Here is a 10,559-nt window from a genome sequence, read left to right as displayed (position 1 = left end):
ACAGAAGCCCATGGAATTAAGTGTGTAAGTGTGTCTGTCCATCTGGAGATATGTACCTAGGACATCTAAGAAATACTGATTTCATCTAATTATGTTCCCAGCAATTAAATGAGGTGCATTTCTCCTCTTTCTCTGAATCTCCTTAGATTCAGATTACTCTGTGACCTCAGTTCTCTGGTGAGTTATGAAAAGGTTGTGACTTTGAAGTTAATCTGACTCTAATTCATTGTGAAGGTGAGGACAGTGCACCTTCTGGCTCCCTACATCCTGGGGCAGAAGCTCGAAGTTTTTCACAGTGCTTCGCCGGCACCACAATCCATGGATTTATGGAATCCCTCATGATATTCTGCACAGCCTTACTTCCGATAGCTGAACCCATTTCCCAATAGAAGAAGTGGAGCAGTGGGCTTGTGCCTCTGGAATTCACTGGTCTGAGCACATACCCCAACACCCAGGAGCGGTGGGTGTAATAGGATGGTGGAAGGGTCTACTGAAGATTCAGTCACAGCCCTAGGTGGGGTACAACACTCCATCTTACAAAATGTAATTTATGTTTTGAACCACTCACCACTCAGATGGGGCTGTTGCTCTCATCATGGTCAGAATGTATGGTCTGGAATCAACAGAGGCAGAGGGAGTGGCTCCTCTCACTCACAGTTTTGACCTCCATTGTTTGGAGATCTGGGTTCCCAAGGAAGGTGTGCTCCCACCAGGGAGGACAACAGTGGTCCCATTAAGACAGAAATTGAAACAATCTGGTCATTTTACCAGTAAGTCAGTGGGCAAAGAAGTTTACTCTCCTGGCTGGTGCATGTGACCTTGGGAGCACAGGGACGTTTGCGTTGTTCCTACACAATGGGTGATGAAGAAGGCTGTCAAACCCAGAGCATTCTCCAGGGCATCGTTGTTAGCACTTCCATGTCCAGTGACACATTTTAATGGAAAACTACAACCGCAGAGGTGGGAACGATTTCAACCCTTTAGGCTATGAAGTCTTGGGTCACCCTGGCAGGTGTCAACCCTGAGCAGTTGAGATGCTGGCTGAGGAAAGAGGAAACATGGAGTGTGTAGGGAAAGAATGAAGGTTATTAACTTGCGACCCTGACAGCCTTGCGACCAATTACAGGAACAAGTTACGGAGCAGTTTCACATCTTTTCTTCCTTGGTGCGTGTGTGTACTAACTTCTCTCCCCTCCTTCCTCTTATTATTGTGTACATTTTTTTAAAGAGGGTTAACTTTGTTCCTAGCCTTGAGATAATAGAATATTCAGATGGGTCTATGACTAAAGTCCAGGTGTAACTGACAGGAGATAAGATGAATAGTGTGACTGTTTCCCAGAAACGGATACAATGTCTGCTGGGATTTTGGAGGATGAGTGAGAACATCTTTTGTACAAAGGATGTTTGCAATTTGTTAGGTAGAAACGGAGTTTTTCTTCTGGGAAGTTTAATCACGTTTAGAAGCGTGTGTGTGCGTGCGTGTGTTCATGCGTGCGTGTATGCTGAATGGCCCAAGGGACAGACTGTTGCAAATATTAACCTGTTGTTTCTCAGATTCAAACACTCTTCTATACTCAGCTTTTGATGCTGGGCTGGCACTAGGCAAACACCATTTCTCATTCGCCAGCTGCCTCCTTACTAGGATCAGCCAATGGAGCCCAGAAGGAGACAGCAAAGCTAGAGGGGGAAGAAAGGGCTTGGCCCTTCCTGTCTGCTTCCTCTTTGCTTCCTCTTCCTTTGCCCACCCCCCACCCCCCACCCCACCCCCAAACAATACCTCTTCACCCCAGCAAAGGCTGGCGTTCATTCAAGTCACAGTTGTTGATAACACTTGGTGCCCCTCAGATTTCTGCCTGGTACCCTGGCCCACAGGGCCCCCTACTCAGCTCAGAGACACTGGTTTTAACTGAGCAGCAGCTTTTTTAAGTTTCTTTTTTTTTTTAATGTGGACCATTTTTGAAGTCTTTATTGAATTTGTTACAATATTGCTTTTGTTTTATGTTTTGGTTTTTTGGCCTTGAGGCATGTGGGATCTCAGCTCCCCACTGGGGATCAAACCCGCACCCCCTGAACTGGAAGGCGAAGTCTTAACCACTGGACCGCCAGGCAAGACCCTGAGCAGCAACTTCTTGTCAGAGGTCTTGAGTTTCAGCTCTCCAGGGCCCTCCAAGCTTCTAAAATTGAACAATTTCAGCCTCTTCCCTGAGAGTGGCAGCTTCCTGCATGATAACCTTAAGCATTGTCTTTTTGCCTTTTTAGCTTTTTAATACCCCATTAACAATTGTTTATGTTAGATTTCCCCTGTTAAAATAAGGGTGGCTTTTATCTCCTGACTAGGTTTTGACAGATACAGACTCATCCTAAAGCAGTAATATCTGAAATCATGGGCTTGGTACGGCTTGAAACCCTGCTTTTTCTAATCTGCATTCAAGTTTACAACTATTAAAGTAAGGACGTTCAACCCTTTCCACTTCCTGGAAGTTATCTCATGTAACCAGAAGTTAGCAGACCACTTTTTGGAGAACACTGCCCAGCACAGTAATGCCCATCGGCTTGGTTGCTGAGTCATTCATGTTCATCCCCTTAGTTGTCAAGCTACTTACTGTCCTCTAGGGCAGGAACTATATCTTACCTTTTTTTATTGACTCCTGCACCTAGCAAGGGATATGGCTCATAGTAAAGGCTTTGATAAATGTTTCTTAAATGAATGGATTTGGGAACCAATTGGCCTACAGAGCATGTTTAAACCACACGGCTATGGAAGTAATGACCAACCAAATGAGAAAAAACAAAGACTTTCTTCTGAGCTTGCTGTATAGCTAGGGAGTCAGCCACCATCACTTGTGCCTTAGCAGAGACTCAGGCAGGCAGAGAGTGGGAAAGCTTTACAGTGGGAGAAAGGGAAGGGTTAGGCGTGCCTTGATTGGAGGCTGTTGGCATGGGAAAGCTATAGGCGGCCAGCTAGCAGCAGGGTATCCTAAATCATTGGTTGGGGTCTCGTATTTTACTTTCTCTAGTTGATCCCAAATTGGAAATTGGGACAAAAATTAAGGAAGTTGTCAGTTATTAACCAAGTCCTGACCATTTGGGGCTGATTGTTACAAAGTTATTTTTTAGCTTCCTGGATTGCCCCTGGAGATAACCATCTGACTTCCTGCCAGGTCTGGCTTGTAGCAGGCTGGCTTCCTGAGTTGTTTATTATAAAGTTTGATTTCTTGGGCTGGTTGCTGCAGGTTATGAATCAAAATTCTGTTTTTGTATGTGGTCTGGCCATTGTCCATTTGTGTATTCAGTCTCACAATGCTCAGGTTTATTTCTAATCGTACTATAAAATATAACCACTTGATCATGTCTCTGAGGAAGCATGCACCCAACTTAAGAAGAGGATGCCACCTGTGGGATCAGGGATGTTTGCTCCAGCCATTAAGGGAGCTGCCTGTGCTGGAAGCAGACCCTTCAGCGGTTAATGCCACAGAGACAAAGCCACCAAATCAGGCGACTGAAACTTTTTGCCCTCCCAGATCTTGGGGAAGAAAACTGAATACCACTGGCTAATGGATACAAAATTCAATTTAAAAGATAATCATCATTTCATGCATATACAACCAGCCATTCGCTGACATTCAAGTTGGTTGACGAACTTTATCAAAGTGGGCTATTTGGGGAGGGAGAGAAGATATAGCTATAATAGTAATTGCAAGAAAATCTCCAGAGAACTTCCAGTGTTTAATGTCTTTTATGAAGATACCAGTTTCTCCACTTGCCTACGGAAACACTCATACATTTTCCCAGTCCTGGCTTCAGAGAACACACAGGTGCCTTATCATTTGAGTCCAAGGTGTGTTGGCAGCTTCTTAAAAGAGAGTCTGTGGTCTGACCTCCCCTCTCCCTGTAGGCATAGCCTTCCATAAGCAGTTTACTAAAATTATTTGGTGTCTCTGTAAGTTTTTATAGAGCTATAAGCCTCTCACTACACGGTAAGTTCTAATTTTAATTTTAATCGTCATGAAAGTCATTAACACTTAAATGGACCCTGTTTAGCCCTCTTTGGACAAAGAAACTATTTACACAGAGAGGATACTACTTTCCAAGCCAGCAGCTCAATTTTATATCCTGGAGTTTCCTTCCTTTAGCTTGTTTTCCATGTGGCCCTGTGTTTTCACTTGCCCCAGGAAAAAAGATGCACTGGTTTCAGACATTCGTTGTAAAGTAGGAGTCCATGGACACGCTTGTACAAAATCACACTGTTCTCCTTAAGGCATATTTAATTTGGATGGTATCCCTTGCTAATTTCTCTTCCATCCGCATTGTGCGGGTGGGAGAAAAGCCTGTCTGCCCATGAGTAGCAGGGGTAATCGTGTGTTGTTGCAAAATTGCAGCAGGATCAAACAAGACCATCCAGGTAATGAAGATGACAACCTGACAAATATTGGCAGACTATGATTCCCAGCAACTTGTCTTCCTCCTCTCCCACTCATGGCAGGCTGTCACACCCACATCCCCATCTCCGACCTCTGCTCTGACCATTGTCCCTGATGTCACTTTACCACATGTGACACCCATGTCAAGTGGATCGGTCCTTGAACCTTCGCTGCTCCCACCTCAGATTCTCATTTAACCTCATTGGGATGGCAACAACTTAAAAATGGAGAACAACAAGTGTGCTGTTTGAGCCATAGGCCAGATTCTGGAGTCCGTGGTAACAGAAAACCTGAGCTACCTCAGGAGTATAAAGCACAAACCCACACTTGATCATCAGAAACCCTAGCAGGTATTTAACCAAGAAGGGAGCTGGTAATGGAGGACCCAGATGTTACCTGGAGGAAAATGAAGCAAGGTAGAAGCAGTTACTCATACCACTGCAATAGCCATGCGAAGATTTGTCATTAAATGTCAGCCATGTGCCGGGAATATTTCTGATATTATTCGATTGTTTGTTAAACAAATGTTGAGTTCTGACACTCAGCCAGGCACTGACTTGTGGGCCGGAGATATCATTTATTGCCTCCATTTTATCCATGAAGAAACTGAGGTACAAAGACATTCTGTAACTCACCTGATGTCACACATCTTTTAAGTGATAGAGCAGTATATGAACCCAGATTTACTGAACTCAAAGCCCACACTCTTTCTCTCATGTCACACTACAGGGGAAAGCAAAAGACTAGGATTGGGAAACAGGCATAAAATAACCTAGCCCCATAAGACCCTAATTTTTCCCAAACAGAATCTCACAGAATTATATTGTACTACCTGGTATTTTTTTAATATTTCCTTTTTTCTAAATTTACTTTTTCCAGATGGTATGGGTTAAATTCACATTAATAATCTGTTTTCAACGTAAATGATTAATTTCATAAATAGGGTATTCTCAATATTAGTGATCCCATATTAAGAAAGATTTCACGTGTCAATCTATGCTAACAAAAAAATTGGAAAAGCAATTATTTGATGAGTGCTTGCTTGGAATATAACTGTGTCATCACATATTCATTTAGGTCCTATTCTATGATATATTACCTAATTTCAAAGCAGGGATTATGCCTCACTGTTCTTTGGTTCCAAACCAAGTTCCTCATGTAGGGCTTTGTAAAGAAGTAGGTATTTAAAGATAATAGTGAATTGAATGGAAAAAAAATTTTTTTTCTGTTTACCTAGCCTCATATAAATGTTTTTAGTGACTCTCTGTGAATTTATTTAATAAATATTGGCTCCTCAAAGATTTTGCGTACTTCACTGTTTTGCAAGATAATTCTATCTGCAGGCATATATTCACAAACTCAAAGTCTTTAGTTGAAGTTTCAAGAGTAATGGAGTAGAATTTCAGTACCTTCCCCAGGAGGTTAGAATTATAAAATTCTTAGTTTGGGATTTACTTCTCCCTTCTGATTTGTTCCAGGCACCAGATTCTACTCTCTCTGTCAAGCAGAAGATGCAAGGCATCTGAGGCTGATTCTTCCCAGAAATTAACTCCAGGGCCCACCCCATCTGGTAAGATCTGGCTGGGGAAATTCCCAGGTAGAAAATTAAAAGCAACAAATGGCTTCTTCTGGCTGCCTATGGTAAAATAGGTAAATATGGTTTTAAAAAGCCAGAGAGATGAACTACAGAAGGAACTGTTTAGTTTTGTAGCAGAATTTAGAGGAAATGTGAGGGACAAGGGTGGTCTTTCTAGCAAGCAAAAGGTCCTCAAAGTAAGAAAACGCAAAGATCAAATCTGGAGTGTTGTCAATAAAATTTGGTCTTAGAATAATTTTCAGGTAAATCGTCAAAGTCAAGGATGCAGCTGTAGACCATTTTCTGATTTTGAGCTGTCAGATTTAAAGGTATGTCTCCTAGATCTTCTTTGTTATGTAAGAGAGATTCCAAGAATCTTAAGGGGGGCACTTTGTTATGCAGCAATACCTAATGAAAATACCAACTTTAAAACGTTTGCCAATCTTATCTGTAAGAGGTGTGGCACTTTGTTTCTCTCATCTGCATTTCCCCGGCTGCTAGTGAGTTCGGGAATCTTTTGTTTTAATTATTTATTATTTATTATTTATTGATTTAGGCTACTCCGGGTTTTAGTTGTGGCACGCAGGATCTTTAATTGCGGCATGCAGGCTCTTACTTGCGGCATGTATGCAGGATCTAGTTCCCCGACCAGGAATCGAACCCGGGCCCCCTGCATTGGGAGTGCGGAGTCTTACCCACTGGACCACCAGGGAAGTCCCGGGAATCTTTTTTTTTTTTTAATTGAAGTACAGTTGATTTACAACGTTGTGTTAGTTTCAGGTGTAGAGAAAAGTGATTCAATTATATATATTTTATATATATCAATATATATATTCTTTTTTATATTCTTTTTCATTATAGGTTATTACAAGATATTGAATGTAGTTCCCTGTGCTATACGGTAGGTTCTTGTTGTTTATCTGTTTTATATATAGTAGTATGCATCTGCTAATCCCTAACTCCTAATTTATCCTTCCCCCCCACCCCTTTCCCCTTTGGTAGCCATAAGTATTTTTCCTATGTCTGTGAGTCTATTTCTGTTTTGTAAATAAGTTCATTTGTATCGTTTTTTTAGATTCCACATGTAGGTGTTATCATATGTTATTTGTCTTTCTCTGTCTGACTTACTTCACTTAGTATGATAATCTCTAGGTCAGCGGTCCCAAACCTTTTTGGTACCAGGGACTGGTTTCGTGGAAGACAGTTTTTCCAGGGATGGGAGGGGGCGTGGTTCAGGCAGTAATACAAGCGATGGTTCAGGCAGTAATGCGAGTGATCGGGAACGATGGGGAGCAGATGAAGCTTCGCTCACTCACCCTCTGCTCACCTCCTGCTGTGTGGCCCTGTTCCTAACAGGCCGCGGACCAGTACCGGTCCTCGGCCTAGGGGTTGGGGACCCCTGCTCTAGGTCCGTCCATGTTGCTGCAAATGTCATTAGTTCATTCTTTTTTATGGCTGGGTAGTATTCTGTTGTATATATGTACCACATCTTCTTTATCCATTCATTTGTCGATGGACATTTAGGTTGCTTCTATATCTTGGCTGTTGTAAATAGCGCTGCTATACATGCATTGGGGTGCATGTATCTTTTCAAATTAGAGTTTTCACGTTTTCTGGATATATGCCCAGGAGTGGGATTGCTGAATCATATGGTAACTCTATTTTTAGTTTCTTAAGGAACCTCCACACTGTTCTCAATAGTGGCTGCACCAATTTACATTCCCACCAACAGGTGAGAGGGTTGGGAATCTTTTCTTGAATCCCTGTGAATACCTCCTACCGCTGTAAATTGGATAATAAGGTTTGGAAAGGGAAAAAACATGTTTCTCCAAATTAGCCAGGAGAAATCAACTCTGTGGGATAAACTGCAGTGCAGATATTGCTGGAGAGAAATTTGAAGGGAGGCAAATAATCCCAGAATGTTAGGTTGCTGGCTGGCCAGTTATTACGCAGGATGGTAGTTATTGCACAAGATGGTGGTAAGACTGTAGCTGATTTCAGAACTGTTCAACAGATTATGGCCTCTATGCCCTTGATTCTGGGAAAGCTGGCATCTGGATTTTTAGACATTACAATCCATATGGCCAAATGTACAATTCTGAGGTGGCTTCTATCCTCCGTAGCAAAAGTAGCAGAAGCCCTAGAGCTTCCAGCAGGAATCGAGTAGGAAGCCACTGGGCCAGAAGGCTCGCTGGTGAAAGAAAGTGAGGCTGAAACATCTGTCCTCATGATGAGGCAGAGACAGCTGGGTGGCGGCAGAGGGTTTCAAAACACCCTCCAGCACCCATGGATTGGCAGTCAGTAATTTTCAAATCAGAAACTATGTTTCCAAGTGTTTATACCTGGGAGCAGAAGAGCAAAACTAAGAAATGCCTGAAGTCTCCCTGAGCTTACTTCTCCCAGATGAAGAGATTACAAAAAATGAGAAAGACACGAAATAGATGCCAGTGATTCCAAAGGTGTGAGGAAGTAATAATTATGAAGCTAAGAAAAGCCGTCTCGTGAATGTGAATTATGCGTGTTGGAAGCTTATTGGCTTTAATACTTAAAAGTGTTAGAATTAGTACTGTCTTAGTCCAAAAATTCTAATTCGTATTAAATCAACTCTGAATGTAAAAAATCGAATATAAATTCACTCTTCATTTCCTTGATGAGGAATAAATACTTTCTTCCTTAGGAAGAAAATGAAAAGGTGGAGGAAGTATGGAAAGCTCTTTCTTCACTGAACTTCCCTGAGAAGGGGCCAAGGAAGAGATTGGCTTCAAGCTGAAGATTTTGAAAGTAACTCTTTTAAAAGGTCAGGTCATTTTATATGTCTCTTTTATTTTGACACTCTGTCAACTGGTAAAAGGAATTTCTGTTTTTAGTCAACATTGAGGTATAATGTGTATGTGATAAGATGCACCCATTTTAAATCTATGGTTTGATGACTTTTGACAAAAGTATTCACCTGGGTAACCATCACCACAATGGAGACGTAGACTGCTTCCATCCACCCTAGAAATTCCCTCATTCCTCCCTGTGGTCAATTCCTGATCTCCTGTCTTAGGCAACCACTGATCTGTTTCTGCCACATTATGTTAGTTTTGCTTGTTCTAAAATTTCATATAAATGGAATCTTATAGTACATTTTTTTTTGTACCCAGGTTCTTTTGCTCAGCATAATGTTTTGAGATTTATCCACGTTGTTTGCATGTTTCCTGCACTTCCAAAATAAACTGCTTGCACTTGAACCCTCATCTCAGGGTCTGCTTCTGGGGGAACCCAAATTGAGACAGCAACTCTGAGTCAGACTTTGGAACAATTGTTATTGTCAATGTAAGGGTAGATTGGCAGGCAGACAGATAGATGATAGATAGATAGATAGATAGATAGATAGATAGATAGATAGATAATACATAAAATCAAGAAAAGAATGATTGGAAAGGAGAAGGATCACAGACTTTTATCTAGAAAATCTGTATTGATTACATTCATATTTCTTACTGAATGTTTAAAAATGGCAAATTTCTTTCAAAGATTTTTATTGTGGAATTTCAAATCTATACAAAAGTAGACTGAATAGTATCATAAGTTTCCATGTACCCATTTTCCAGCTTCAACAACTTACTTACAGCCATCTTGTTACATTTATACTTCCATCCACTTACCCCACTCTATATTATTTTGAATGAAATATCACGTCATACCATTTCATCTGAAAATATTTTAGTATATATGTCTAAAAGATAAGGGCTTGTAAAATAACTATTATCACATGTAAAGTAACAATTTCTTAATATCATAAAATATCCAATTCAACTATCTAACAAATGTCATATTTTTTTTTACAGTTTGCTTAAATCAAGATCCAAATAAGTTGTCCACATAATCACTCATTGATATTTCTTTTAAGTCTCTTTTAATCTACAGTTTCCCTACTCCATCTCACTCTTTTTCTTGCACTGCATTTATTAAACAATTACTTGATATATTTTAATTTACTAAGATTTGGCTAAAACTAATGCAAATTACATTTTTGCTTCCTTTGAGTCATGCAGTTTATAACCCAGTGTTAGTCCAGTTCTTTACCATGATTTCTTCTTTTCTGCAGACTAATGTTGGAAACTTTTATTTATATTTTGGAAGGCATTCTCAAAATGTAAATGCTTGGAGGCTGTGGAAACAGCCATATGTATATGAAAGTAAAATCAGGAGCTCTCAGAAGCTAGATAAGTAAAGAGAATGAGAAAGCCAGCAATAAATGCCAAATTACTTTTTAAATCTCGAAATCAATCATGTCACTTTCTCTACTTAAAATGTTTCTATGGTTTTCCACCACACTGGGAATAAATTCAAAACTCCTTACCCTGGCCCTGTGTAGTTCAGACCTGCCTTTGTAATCTCACCTTATTAGCTCTCAGTCTCTTATGACCATACAATCAGACGGCCTTCTCTCCAAACCTCTCGCCTCAGTAGGGTTTGTGCACTTGCTTTGTCCTCTGTCTCGGTAGTGCTTGTTCCTGAGTGTAAACAAGTCTGCCCAAGATGGAGGACTAAACAGATACAGACTACGCCCCAAG

At 40.9% G+C, this 10,559-nt stretch overlaps 1 long non-coding RNA gene across 1 annotated transcript; it reads left to right on the top strand.

The window, feature by feature from the left end:
• Positions 1–4,016: 4,016 nt before the first annotated feature.
• On the top strand, positions 4,017–9,230 carry LOC309621801. Its single transcript, XR_014240284.1, has 2 exons — positions 4,017–5,991; positions 6,859–9,230. It is a non-coding gene; the product is annotated as an uncharacterized lncRNA (long non-coding RNA).
• Positions 9,231–10,559: the final 1,329 nt, after the last annotated feature.

Source organism: Balaenoptera borealis (genome assembly GCF_965194805.1).
Source record: "Balaenoptera borealis genome assembly, contig: HAP1_SCAFFOLD_1013, whole genome shotgun sequence".
NCBI lineage: Eukaryota > Metazoa > Chordata > Mammalia > Artiodactyla > Balaenopteridae > Balaenoptera > Balaenoptera borealis.
Note: the sequence above shows the minus strand (reverse complement) of the source record. Positions and strands in the feature narration are given on the sequence as shown.